We start from the raw sequence: 14,189 nt of genomic DNA, 5'->3' as shown, positions 1-14,189 counted from the left end.
CTCTTATTCGTTGTCTTCTCTTATTCTTACTTTTTGTTTGTTTCTCACCCTTATCCTTTGGTTTAGGTTTACTAGCAGATATCTGTCAGTCTTTCTGTGCTAAGTATTGGGTTCTCTTTGGGTGTTTGTTTTGTTTTTTTACCATGCCTCTCTTACTCCTCTTTCTCTCCTGCCCCATCCTTCCCCACCTTTCTCTGCTGTTGTCTGCTGCTTCTCACTTGGCCCTCCTGTCTTGGCTGGCCACACACCATACCCCTTTCGCAGGTTTCACAGAAGAAGTTTTGGGTATCAACCGTCCACATTACCTCTTCCCTTTGGGAATCATTTTCAGTTTCCTAACAGACGCTGTTTCTGAGACACAATTAAAACAACAAACTGGCCATTCCAATAAACAACCACACAACACAGGGTAGCAGGAAGATAAAAGCTTTTGAAACCCTAAGCTTAAATATAATTGTGGTAAGAGTGAAAAGTATTCCAGTTAATAATCCCTGATGGTCAGACATCTAGGGAAGATCAGCAGCCTGGATCAGGACTCTTCTCAGTGCAGAAATTCCCAGTGCAGCAAAGGAAAAGCATACTGCTTAGTCACTGCTAACCGGGGCAGCCCTCTGTAGCAGGCCTATACAATGCAATGATTGTTTCTCCAAATCAGAGCTCGGGTTGAAGACTCAGGGGAAAGCCATGAGACCTCAGACCTTGGTGCTTTAGCTTTAGAGAGCCATGCACTGTGCTGTCAGCACTCCCTCGCCAGAGGACATATTTGTCCTGAAATATTATAGCAGTCTCTCCCAGTAAGTTCCTGAATACTTCTATCAATGACCTAAAATTGGAAAGGAAGGAAGGAAGAAAAGGAGGGAGGGAGGGAGGGAGGGGTAGAGGAAGAAAAGAGAATAGAAGGAAACTAATCTGTATTTGGAAACATACCACTTTGTCAAATATTACTCTATGGTTGGGAATAGCTTCACATATTTTTAATTCTATTTGTTTCCATTTTATTTATAATAAAAGGCACCTAAAGCATTTTCACTGTCTGAAAATGTAGTGGCATTTGCACTGGACAAGTATTAACATAAAAGGTAGCTTAGAGAGCTTAGAATAAAATGAAACTGTAAATTTCATAACTTTTCCTAATCTGTTCATGTATCCTCCTAAAGAATAAAATCTGTTTTTATTGGAGGGAGCATTTTTTTCAGCGATTACTCATTTATTTATTTTGAAAGAACTATATGGCCCTTACTGTTAACTTACCAGCTGTGGTGAAGAAATAGTAAATTCAAGCCTATCAGCTTTTGAGAAGATTCCAGATTTGGAATTTCATATGTCATTGTCATGTTGAGATGTATTAATTCATTAAGTGTTTATAAAATATATGTAGATATAAACTAACATCTCAGATATAAGAACTTCCATCATGGCTCCAAACCATTTATCAAATAAAGCTCATCAAAGTCACAATCTGCAGATGATAAAATGCATACAAAATTTATTAATCTTATGGATTATTCAAATCTAAATATAGATTAAGATACTTTATATTTATTTAAAATAAAATCAGTGAGGATAAAGCTTCTCAGGTCCTACTCTGAGCTTTTGTTTCCAGAATCTTCTTCAAACTGTTTCACATAATCTTATTATTTGGCTTATCTTGTTATTAAAAATAGAAGATCAGATATCCTGAATCTTGATTATTTTTTATTTTCAAATATCTAACTCAAATTAGACTTTTATATTATGTATTGTATAAACATATCTATTCATTGTATTCTGAAGAAAAGTTTTTATTTTTTCACATCCTTTGTCTTAGAGCATGCTGTTTAATAGTAATTATTATTGTCAATGTCAACGAACTTGTATTGATATGTTTTAAGATAAAGATGCACCCCAAAGAATTTCCCCACACAATATCAAAAGTCCCACACAAAGAGGACGTGTTGTGTGGGACTTTTGATACTGTACTGCATAGGAGCCACAGTGAAGTAAGTAGAGGGGCTTGGACCATATAAATAAGATGAGGATGCAGCTCTCCTGAAAAAAAACTAAGAACTGGAAACCAGGATGTCTGCCCAGCTTCCAACGGATTCTTCTTCCTGTGGTTCCTGGGACAGAGACCATTTATCTTAGATATCGTCACACTTAATTTCAGTGTTACATCTCTTTTAACACTGTTGCAACCCAACTAAACTGGTATTCCCACATCCAGAAGGTCACCCTTCTGGATGATCTGGTTTTGAATGGCTCTTCCTGAAGCGTGGGGCAGCCGTACAAGATTTTCCTACTTTCATAAAAACAATATTCGCTTCTAATGAATTCTCTGCAAAATGAATGCTTCCCCTTGAGATAACTGGGGGCTCTGGGATTCAGAAGTTAGCCTGACACAAAAGGCAGCCTGAGGTCGAGGTTTGGAAAAAAGGAAGAACAGAAGTAGCTGTTAGCACACCCTGGCTCTCTGTGGGCATTCTTGCCACAGTTGGGTCCCTCAGCAGTCAAGCTTCACCTCCATCTTCCTCCATCCCATCCTTCCTCTGACAATATTGTTGCCTGATTCTCTTCTTTTCTTCCTTCATCTCCCTCACTGTAGAATGGCCTAGGTCCTAGTGTGCTATAGCATTAGAGATGGAAATCCTGTTCCAGGTGACCTAAAAGGTACCACATTTCCACCCTCTGCCTATGACTCTTCCCCATCCCTTGATGTGATTATGAAAAACAGGATTTTCTTATCCCCCCTCCCTGTTTATTCCAGCTGACTTTTTGCTGGTTTGTCTCCAAGGGGAGGATATCCTGGTACCACATCTACAGAGAAAAGACATGGGGTGTTCTTAGAAACTAGAACTCTTTCCCACAAAAATGCTTAAAGGTATATGAAATCCCCAGTGACTGCAGAAAGTCTGTCTTGTTGAAGGGGCTAGGTAGGTGAGGAAGTGACAAGTATTATTGAAAGCAACAAAGAACTATTTTTCCTCTTTCTGAGTCCCAAGTACAGAAATATATTGTTTTTCCTCAGATTTACATCAGCATAAACTTTAATCAAAAGTCAAAAACCCAGGAGAAATCCTAAGAATTCATGCCATTGTATTCAAAAGAATGTTTCCTGTGATAGGAAAGATTCCCTATTATTTTCACAAATAATTGAAAGTATGGAAGGATGGAGCAACTAAACCTAACAGAACCCTTTGCTAAAATCGTTAGAAGTCATTTAATCATATTTAGAATCATTCAGAGGGTTGCATAATTTTTGTTGATTTGAAGGCTTATAAATATTCTATTGCAATTTTTAATTGTGCAAAAAGTGACATTTGTGGTAACTTATTCATTATATATGACATAGACTTTTTATGGTTATGCTGATCGAGAAGAAGTTATGGGAAAATAAGCAAAACAGTCTTTTTAAAAATAAAAACCTTTTCCTAATTAATTTTAAGATGGTAAGAAACAGCAGGAGTGAGCACAATTTATTTATATATAACGGTAGCATGTTTGAGCAAGGGTCAAAAGCCAGTGGTTCTATCATTGATCCTGCTACCAATGTACCAAGTGGCCTTGAGCTCAGCATTGAATCTCCTCCCTGAGCCTGGATTGGGTGGGATGATATCTGAGATTCCTCTTAGCTCTAACTAATTCTGTGACTCAATGCCGAGAGAGACACTCATTTGCAGAACACAGTTGCTACCTAAAACTGCCTCTAGTTTTTGACCACAGAGCAAATCTCCATTTATATTTGGATCCTTCCTTCCATTTCTCTTCCTATTTAAAAAGAGAATGTCTACGAGTTTCAGAAGAGAAGTCCAGTACCCGTAGCCAGTTCTCTAAATCGATTTCCGGTACTAATATTCCACTATACCAAGGTGTACCTCAACAAACTTTGAGACAGGTGATATGCAACATCAGTCTCCCTGATACTCTAGTCACAGGGGCTCACAGGCCAGGACTGGCACTCATAGTATGTCCCTGCAGTTTGGAGTAAAGGGTTAGGGGCCTCACTCATGCCTCCTTCTAGACAAAGGGTTTTACCAAATAGGGCTGTGAGTATGGGACACACTCAGTGTACTCTGTTCACCAGACCAAACAGCCGCACCATTTCCTGGCTGAATGCTAATAAATAACTTGATTTCTTCAATACTGGGTTTCCGCATCTATAATGTGAGATAAATAACTGTACCCATCCTTCAGGGTTGTTGTGAGGGTTGAAACTAACATGAACACACACAATATTGAAGATGGTATCTGGCACATAGTAAGAACTCCACAATTGCCAGCCAGTGCTGAAGGCTATACTACTATTTGTCTTCCCAGATCAGTTCAGCAACCTGAAACAAACCTACCTTGGTGTGAATTTGGAGTCTTTCCTCAAGTTACCGAGGAACATGTTCTAACTCGTTTCTACATGCAAAAAGAAGTGGCCAGAGCACAAATTCAGGACATAGATAAGCATCCAGAGAAAAGGGGCCCTGGGGGGTCAGAGACAAATCTCCTGGAGCATGGGTTTTAAGTCTGGGATCCTACCTCAGGTATCCAGGTACTTCTGGAGAAGCCCCACTGTCTCACTAGGCCTAGCCTGTGAGGGTGTGGCCTTTGTGTGCTCCGGAGCTGCACCAGGAGCCTGCACACAGGGAATCCCCATTCTGTTCCTTGGGGCTCTGAAGTTTGCCACTGCTAGGCAGAGAGCTAGCTTCTCCAGGGGTGCCCCAGAATGGGAGGGACTGACCTCGGGGTTTCTCCCGGGAGCCCTGGCGAGTTGACGTTTCCTCCCATGTGGTCAAGGCGAGGGACCCAGAAAAAAGAACGGCTCTGAATTTTGCTTTTTCCCAACTGGTATAAGAGAGCAGGAGTCCTCCACAAGGCAACCGCAGAGAAACTAAGAAAAGTCTTCACGTGGGAGGTCTGAAAAAGGAGGACCTAAAGGTTGTACAGGGTTCCAAACCCACTCAACCACCAAATGTTTCCCTATAGGGCTACTAGGAACCAGGAATCCACTCTGAGCCAAAGGCACCTCTGCGAGAGGAGCTTGCACCTCCTCAGAGAGAGACTGGGGTTAAATGAGGTGCTCACTGGCCTTGGCAGTCACTGGGTCCCCACCCGGAAATAGGGGGCTTGGTGGATAAAAGGGAGGGGGAGGTTGCCTCTTAGAAACAACTGACTGCTCCCTCTCCTGCAAAGGGTCTTGCACTCCAGATTGCTGGGGTGCAAAGAAGAAAAGAGCCTCCCTTTCAAGCATTCGCCAGAGCATCTGGAACCACCAGAACCATCTACCTGGAAACTGTAAGGTGGGTAGATCCATCTAAGCCTGGGATCCCAGGTTTAAGAGCTGGGTCTACCCTCACCGGAGGCCCACACCCCCTCGTTCGGAGTTTCCCTGCATGCCTCCAGCTCTGCGCTCCCCAGCCTCCCCGGCGCAGCACAGGGCTCCCCCACTCCCTCGCTCCGCCCAGGTGCGATTTCTGGAGGGGAGGGGGAAAGTGGCTCCCACCGCAGCCTCCGCTCCTGCGCTCTCCTCCAACCACTTTGGACCCCTGTTTACTCGCCGGGCGCTGGGGACTCCCCTCTACCCCGCACACACGTCTCCTCCTGGGAGACAGGAGTTCCCTTCCCACACTGCGGCTGTGGAAACATCCTTGACTCCCGAGTGCCTGGCAGGGAAGGTGGGCGTGGGTCTACCGACCTGGCTGCGGAGGTGAAGGAGCGTAGAAGCAAGCGGATGCCAGAGAAGAGAGCGGACTACGGTCCTCTTAGAGCATGGAGAAGCATCCCTAGTCCACAATCTGACCATTCAGTCACCGCCCAAGATGCCAACGCATTCAGATTCTCGCGGGGAGGTTTGTTTGCCTCTAGGGAGGGAGATCGCCCCATCCCAGGCACTCAGTAGTCTGCCTTCCCAAGTACCCAAGGATCCCTGCATTCCATTCCTAGTCTCCACGCGCCCCCAGGTACCCAGCCCCTCCCCCATAGGTATTTACATACCCAGGCCAGCACCCTCCGGACTCAAATCCCTTTTCCTCTTTGTCAGATGGCCTCTCAGGGCTGGCCCCTCGCCCACATTAGCAGTACCTTTTCGTTTCTCTCAACCGTGGGCAGATCTACCCCGACCCTCAGCCTCCTCCTCCACCGCAGGAACCACCTTTCCCTCCCTGAGCCACTGACTTCACCCACCCATATCTGCACTTGCAGTTCCCACGGCGCACAGCCGCAAGCCACTCCGAAGGTTTCATTGCCGAGTTGGGGGTGGCGTGTGCAAGGGTGGACTGATTCCCACCGCGCTGGACGAAGCTTCAGGGGTGGCCGCAGCCATCCTCCAAGTCCCACTTCTCTTATTTCACCTTCTCTGTCTCTACCCAGCTCCTAGAGGCAGGATGAGCACTGCTGGGTCCCAAACCCTCTCCTCAGGAGCCAGAGCTGCGGGGAGTGGAAAGTCGACTGGCAAGAACACACACGGAAAAATGGGCAGATGCATCTGTCAAGGGGGCTGGGGGAAGGGCGCATGCAAGAACTAAACCTGCAACTTGCACAGCACGGGGTGAGCACCGGGCAGGGAAGGGGTCACAAAAGTTTTCAGACTATTGCACAGCAGCCGGCTGAAGGAGCAAAGAGGGTCGACTCTATCTCTCCAGGCGGTCTCTCTAAGAGTCTGCGCAAAAGGGATCAGGGGGCTTAGACAGGCACAGCTTAGAAGTGGGGTAACAGTTCTCCTCTACTTGTTCCTTGGAGGGACGGCCTATGTACCTGGGCAGAGGGATGATCCCGCGCTCTGCGAAAAGCAACAGGCGGCTGCACCTTACCTTGCGCCAGTCCCGGGCCGGGGAGGCTGCTCCATCCTCGTGGTTCAGGGAGGCGGCGTTGGGTGCGTATACTTAGGGGTGCGCGCGCTGCCAGGGCTGCAGCGGCCTCAACCTCCAACCAGCTGCAAGCCGAGCTGCCCACCTGGGACCGGGCCGGCACGGCGGGCTGGGCTCCCCGGCGAAGGCGGCCGCGTTAGTGCGCGGCTGGGGCGCGGGACGCAGGCAGTGCGTCGCGCGGCTGGCGTCTTCGGGCGCCGCTACCGAGCGAGGGTGCGGCCCCGGGTGGCCGTGCGGGGCACGACTTGGCTCGCGTTGCTGCGGCGGCCGCTGCAGACCCTGCTGCCGGCGCCGTAGCCTTGCAGGAGGAGCAGACAAAGACGCGAGAGGGGCAGAGCGCAGCTCGCCCAGATGCAATCGGCTCAGTCTCTAGAGGGAAATCGCCTCCAAATCCAGGCTGGGGATGAGGGAGGAGGAGCGAGGCGGCTGGGGACTAGAAGAGCAGCAGGGAATTAACGTGACAGTCAGAGCCCAGCCAGCGCCTCGCGGGCGCCGCGGTCTCACCTCGCGGCTGGGGGGTCCGGAATGGAGAGAGGGGCGGGGGCTGAGCGTTGGCTGCGGGAGGAGACCGGCTGAGGTAGGAGTATTAACTCCCTCCGCTGCTCTCGCCTTCCTTCCTCACACCCCCTTGCACAGCTCCACTTGCAGCAAGCTAGGGCCCCATTCCCTCCCTGTTATTCTAACTACTGAGATCACAGCTGAATTAAGCTGACCAAAGAAGCAAAACGTGCAATGAATTGATTGCCGTCAATGAGGGAAAGCTGATGCTTAAAATCAATTCAACAAATGAGTTTTTACTGGGTGCCGAGCACTGCGCTCGGCTACTGTGAGGATTATGAATAAGGTACATATTCATACCCCGCCCCCCAACCCCAGCTTCCATTGTCAGATCTCACAATCAGTTTCCCCTGCAATTCTGGAAGCCCCAAGTTTTGGGGTGGAGTTGCGGTCTCTGATCCCGACCCTCAACCAATCTAGCTTTCTAAAGCAGAAGGTGGAATTCAATTTTCCCTTCTCCTTCCTGGGATGACTTTAACGTGCAGTCGAAATGGAGTCTATAGGCCCCTTAAAAAAGCGCGCGCACGCCAGTGTGTGTGTGTGTGTGTGTGTGTGTGTGTGTGCGCGCGCGCGCGCGTTTTAAGAGTAAGTCAAATTATTGGTTTTAGTGATGTTCTTAATTTCATGATTTTAATTATTTATCATATCTGCACCAGACACCAGTTTGGGGCAGAGGAACTCGTCTCTTCAGACTCTACAAATCCACCTTTTTCTAAAGCTTTTTTTCCACTACCCCAATCCCCTGACTACAGGCAGAATAAATCTTTCCCTTCTCTTTGCTCTCTCAGAATTTCATTCGCCAATCACTTGCGGGACTTAGACATTTATAGATTTATCTCTTTACTCCCATATGAGTATTCCCTGTGCTTTTTGTTTGTTTGTTCTCACTGCAACATCCAACAGTGTTTTGTATCTAATGGGTACTCAAAAAAAGCTTATCCAGTTGAAGGTCATTTTCTCCTTCAATATGAGCTAAATCTGTGCCTCTAGAATTAAAGAGACGCCAGGGACGAAACTTTTGATTTAGGGTGTGGTCGGGGGAGCCATACATAGAGTTAGACTCACTGCCCCGTTACTGCAAAGGTAAAAAGTATTTAATTCACTTCAGTCTCTAGACAATCTTCTCCTACTGAACACCCCACCTCTGTTTACTGAATTCCAAAAAAGCAAAAGAAAACCAAGCAGTTGAGCAATTGCATAGAGCAAGACATACATGTTCAGCGCCAGCACCTAGAGTAAACCCATTCCAGGTGGAGAATGACCAAAACATCTTTATCATTTCATGACCTGTGTCAAGTATGTTGAAAGCCTGCCAAAGTTTCCTCATTTCTATTGAGGCTCTTTTATTCTGGATGCAATTTAGAACAGTTTGAGCAGTGTTACATTACTCAGAGGTGAAGAAAATTGCTTTGTAGTTTAATGATATTTTAATTTTTTTTTTTTTTTTTTGGTGTTTTCTGTTCTACCCTCTACAAATTGCAGGGTAGATACCCGAGATCAGGAATGCTCCATGAAAATGGAGTCCATAATGCAGGAGATTAGACTAAGTGACTCTTAAGATAGTTTCTGTCTCTTAAATGTTTTGATGCTGTAATTTGAAAGATTGCGGGTTAAAGTTTTTTTTTAATTTGTTTTTGTTTTTTAAAGGAGATTTTAGAACACAAACATAGGTACATTTGGATACCAGGTATGTAATTTGGTATAGTTTTTCTGAAGGAAAATTTGTCACTACTATTGAAAACATAATTTTTTTGCATTCCATTGTTCCAGTGGCTCTAATCCCACAAATTTATCCTCAGGAAATAACTAAGGTTGAGCAACAAGATTTATCTACCTGTATAGTCATTGCAGTGTTTTTATATTAGTGGAAAATTAAAAAGAAGCAAAACTAAACTCAAATGTCTACCAAGAGAGGCATGGTAAAAGTATTTTGTTAATCCATACAATGGAATGTCAGTCAGGCGCTATCATGTTGTAGGTGAATAGGTGAATATTATCACGACTTATGGTTGTAATATAATTATAGTCAAAAATTTCAGATGCATGAAGTGAGACCTAGAATAGTAAAAAATCAAATCTGGAGTGGACAAATCTGTGCTTGAAACCAGACATTTCTACTTGCTGATGATGTGACTGTGGACCTGAACCTCAAATATATCGGCTGTAATTGGGTTGATGTTATTTACATTGTAGTATTGTTGCAATTAAGTGAAATAGCATTTATGAGGCACTTAGCATGGTGCCTAATACATAGTAAAATCTCAATATATTAAATAGATTCATTTAGTAACCATTATATGTATAAATGTGAGTTTACATATAATATATTTTCTGGTAAAAATAGATACATATGTAGACTCATTTCTACAGTAAGATATACTTCAGTATTAACAGTAGCTATCTCTATTGGGACTGGGATTTGGGGTGTCTTTTAAAAAAATCCTATAGTAATAAAGTAAAATTATGTAGTTAAAAAACAGCAGAATTGGTTTTTAATTGTCTTTTAATTAAAATATGACTAACTATGGACACAGGAAACCTGTAGATTTGGATGCTTTCTGTTTTTGTTACTTCATCAACAAGTCATCAACATTCTTGTTGACTGTTGGTGTCACCCATGCTATAAAAAGGATAAACGGCAGCGCATGGAGTTTGTCACCTCTAGTACAAACTTAGATTTGTTTTGTAGCAACCAGAAGTCAAGTCCAGTTCAGCAAAATATGCTGTTTAATATAAAGATCCGTTGCTGCCCTTGCCTTGTCTTGACAGCCAATACAAAGAGAGGGAGAGAGAAAAAGGAGGGATCAGAGGCTGTATTTGTAACTTTTGATTAGTGAACAAGAGAAGGAAGCTGATTGCTGTAAGTCCATGACCTTCACGTCTACTTCAGTGGCCCCTCTGGGTCAGAGATAAATGGTTTGCACAAGTTGTCTGTGTATATTACAAATGTTATAGAAATACAGAGGGGAATATGATTTATTGGTGTTTTCAGTTTAACTTCCTTTAGAAATAGGGGCACACCATTTTAAAATCAATATATTCCAGAAAATTTTTCATGTAAAGGAAATTCCTTGAATTTTAAATTGTATTCTCTCTTTGAAACTCTTTACAGAAATGGAAATGCATACCTCTGAGCCCAGGAATTGAGTTTCTGAAATCTGAATTGTTGGGGTACCTGAAACTCTGCTGTCTAATGGATGAATGGGATCAAAGCATGAAGATATGATTACCATGAATCCTTTGTACAATGTGTTCCACTTAACTATTAGTAACAGATCACCCTAAAATACTTCTTGGCTTAAAATAATAGTGATCATTTATTTGGCCTGAATTTAGAATTTAGACAAGGCTCACTGAGGAAAGCGTACCTCTGATTACTTCTCACATGGCTTGCCAGATACCTGTCAGGTTGTGTTGGCTGTTGGCTCTGGGTTGAGCATTTGACAGGCACTGAAAGCCAGGGACCTTAGTTTCTCTCCATGTGGGGCTTTCCATGTGCATCACGCCATAGGTTCTCAAAGACTTCCTCACGGCATAGCGGTCGGGTTCAGCAGGAGAGCTCTAACAGGAATCAGACCCTTTCCAAATAATGAAAACCTGAACAGTTTAGCCTTTCCAACCATACAAATTCATCCAGTCTTCAAATAATATCATAAATGTTAGCCCAGATTACACCAGGCAAATTGAACCAGTGAACTAATCATTTGAATGATTTAGGCAAATGGATTAATTTCTCTTTCACTTATTCAGATAAGAGCGTCAACAAATGGAGTTGTAGTCAATTAAATGAATTCATAATATTTTCTATATTAAAAATGTAATGATGACTTCATATAGGGAAAAATAAATTTCTCATGGTGTTTCTAAAGGCCTCTGCAACGTAAATCTCTTCCCAGTCCTGTTTAATCACTTCCTCTAGTGTCTCATTTCTATCCATCTTACCTAGGCCTTCTTTTGACTTGTATTATGGCTCAATGTTGAGAAGTCTCCCTTTCTTACTAGACTCTAAGTTGCTTGAGAGCAGAGACTTTGTCAGTTTATGTTCCGGCAACTCTCAGCCCTGAGAAGTATGTGCTTGATATACTCTTATTGAAAAGACGAGTAGTTCAACATCCCTTGGCTTTCTAACTCGATCATTCATTTTCCAAAATGGCAATATTGCTTATGAGCTACTTCATAGGGGAGCTACTTCATTTCCTGAAACTGGAAAATGTTTGGAAATTCCACAGTACTTTAGAACATTAATACGTGTAATACATACATTATTATTACTTCCCTGACACATAAATGGTGAACAATCCCTTTTTAACATGTTTGTTTTGAATGTATTGGACAAATTTGCAGAAAGTAATTTATTGTTGGCTCATTTCTACTGATGGACTCCTGCATGGACTGAATAAGATGTGATCTCTTCTATCTCTATTTTTTCCAATTTTCAGAGCTGCTATTTATACATGCTTCTTGCCAAAAAGGTAACCATGACATGAGAATCAGCCTTCTTAAGGTTCTAAGTATGAACAGACAATATGGGTACCTACACAGTTCTAAGAGTACCCCAGCCACATAATTACTGTGATGTAAGTATAGAGTTGCATGATCTAACAGAGAACACTTTCCCAAAGGTGGAACTGTCTCTTCTCTGGAAATTTTGTGTAAGAAAACTGGGAGGTTTGGGTTAATCTCTCTGGTAGCTAAAGCTGCAAGATATAAATCGTAGGTGCAAAGAGCAGGTATATTGTCTGCCATGTGAAGAAAGCCACACTGCAATATGAGTGATAAAGCTGTCACACAGGTACAGATGTTAGAGACAGAGCAATTCCTTGTAGTTTCTATGCCCCCTGGATACAGTTATTTAAAGGTCCAGCCATGTCTCTGCTTTTCCCACAGCTTTCTATATATCCACTCATTTCAATAAGTTTGCCTTTTTACTTAGACTCATTCAAATTTTCTTTCCATCATTTGGGACCCAAAAACTTCTAACTAATACAAGATCAAAGAAAGATTTGAGAAATGACTCTCAGAAAATGTTTAATTAAAAGTTGAAGACAAGTACTTTGGGATCCTTTAATATAAAGCTTACATTTTTCAAAGTTTAAAAGCCCAACAAGCAACAGAAACTGAACCTATTTTTCCAGACAATAAGAATAGGAACTTAAATGTGAAAACAGGATCCCAGTGTTTGTGATTTACCAGAATGTAGACTTCATGAATGCAGAGATTTGCATCATTTGCCACTGTGTTTCAACAACTAGAATAGAATTCTACATAGGGCAGGATATTAATATTTGCTGAATGAGTTAATGTATTTCTTTGTTGCATCTCTTCGTTATTCTCAGTAGAAATATGAAAAACTCTCATTCATTGAACTCATGCTGTAAAACAGCCATTTTGTATGTAAAACATACAAAAATGTCAAAATTTCATTTCTTTCTTTCTTTCTTTTTTTTTTTTGACAGAGTTTCGCTCTTTTTACCCAGGCGGGAGTGCAATGGCGCGATCTCGGCTCACTGCAACCTCCACCTCCTGGGTTCAGGCAATTCTCCTGTCTCAGCCTCCCAAGTAGCTGGGATTACAGGCACGTGCCACCATGCCCAGCTAATTTTTTGTATTTTTAGTAGAGACGAGGTTACACCATGTTGACCAGAATGGTCTCCATCTCTTGACCTCGTGATTCACCCGCCTCGGCCTCCAAAAGTGCTGGGATTACAGGCTTGAGCCACCAAATTTCATTTTATTTTTTACCAGACATTGGGGTGGAGTTGAAGGGCAACTGTGGATTGAGAGGACTTGTTCTCATAGATGAAACAGTTTGCTCAAGGGCACACAGGTTTGGTATATTGAGGCCAGGGCTTAAGCCCAGGATCTTCTGTCTCCAAAACATGTGTTTTTTTCTACCATCCCACAATCATATATGCTTCTTTATAGGGCAGAAATCTTTCATGAGGTATTAAGGTAGACTGAGGTATTAAGATATATAATTTTAAGTAAAATTATATATATTTTGCTTCATATATAATTGCAGCTTTAAATATCAAGGGTTTAATGAATAAAGAATTAGTTCTCATTTCATAGACAAGGAAGTGGAGGTCTGTGATGCTGCCTCAGTATTCATCAGTGACTTCTTTGAAAGTTTCATTATCAGGATGGAAGCTCTACTCTGCTCCTCTTGCCTTCCCATGAAGAGACTTCATAATACCTTAGTCTCTTGTAGCTCTTGCTGCTCCACCATATCCCTTTGTGTCTCCATCCTCAATCCCATAGCTTCTAGCTGCAAGCACTTGCTTCTCTACACTGGCCTTTTGAGGACTGCTAGGAGACTTACTGCTCCATTCCCAATGGCTGATGAGAATGGATGGGTATCCCACACACAACTTCACTTTTGGGATACCTCTAAGGCATGTTGTACACTGTGCCCCAGAAGTCCTTTGTATGGTTAAGTACTCATTACCCACAGAAAGTGCTACTAACTTACTCAAAAGTAAACCTTCTACTGGCTTCTTTCCCATTCCTGACTCACTGCCCTAAACCTCTACCAGAACATTCCAAATAAATTACTTGAATTCACACCCTTTTCCAAAAGGTTTGCATCAGAGATAACCCAAACTAAGGCATCTCTCTGGCCCATTCACTCTTGATCTCTAAAAGAGAGGGTCAAGTTACCTGACTGATGAGTTTAAAAGAAGACACTGAAAATTACCTTTATATTTATCTCTTTTGAAGATATCAAGTTTACAGGACACACAGGTTCAGACTGTACTCCACCAGGTGCTTAAAAACTCACCCTTTGGGGAAGGACTTAGT

The 14,189-nt window shown here is 43.1% G+C and overlaps 1 protein-coding gene and 1 long non-coding RNA gene across 5 annotated transcripts in view; one reads left to right on the top strand and one right to left on the bottom strand.

Moving 5' to 3' along the window:
* The window catches only part of LRRC3B (leucine rich repeat containing 3B), a 91,494-nt gene extending 84,282 nt beyond the window's left edge, over positions 1 to 7,212 (bottom strand). Inside the window, exon 1 of one of the 4 annotated variants that reach the window (XM_002759668.7) lies at positions 6,774 to 7,212. The gene's annotated coding sequence lies outside the window, so the exon portion shown is untranslated. Of the gene's footprint in view, positions 1 to 5,659; positions 5,927 to 5,958; positions 6,414 to 6,773 lie in introns of those variants that run through there. The other 3 variants (XM_008983924.5, XM_035277758.3, XM_035277759.3) reach the window with 3 other exon arrangements.
* Positions 4,973 to 9,867, top strand: LOC144580026 (uncharacterized). The gene is made up of 2 exons (XR_013528912.1): positions 4,973 to 5,264; positions 6,334 to 9,867. It is a non-coding gene; the product is annotated as an uncharacterized LOC144580026 (long non-coding RNA).
* Positions 9,868 to 14,189: the final 4,322 nt, after the last annotated feature.

Source organism: Callithrix jacchus, chromosome 17, assembly GCF_049354715.1.
Source record: "Callithrix jacchus isolate 240 chromosome 17, calJac240_pri, whole genome shotgun sequence".
Taxonomy (NCBI): domain Eukaryota; kingdom Metazoa; phylum Chordata; class Mammalia; order Primates; family Cebidae; genus Callithrix; species Callithrix jacchus.
This window is presented reverse-complemented; position numbering and strand designations above follow the sequence as displayed.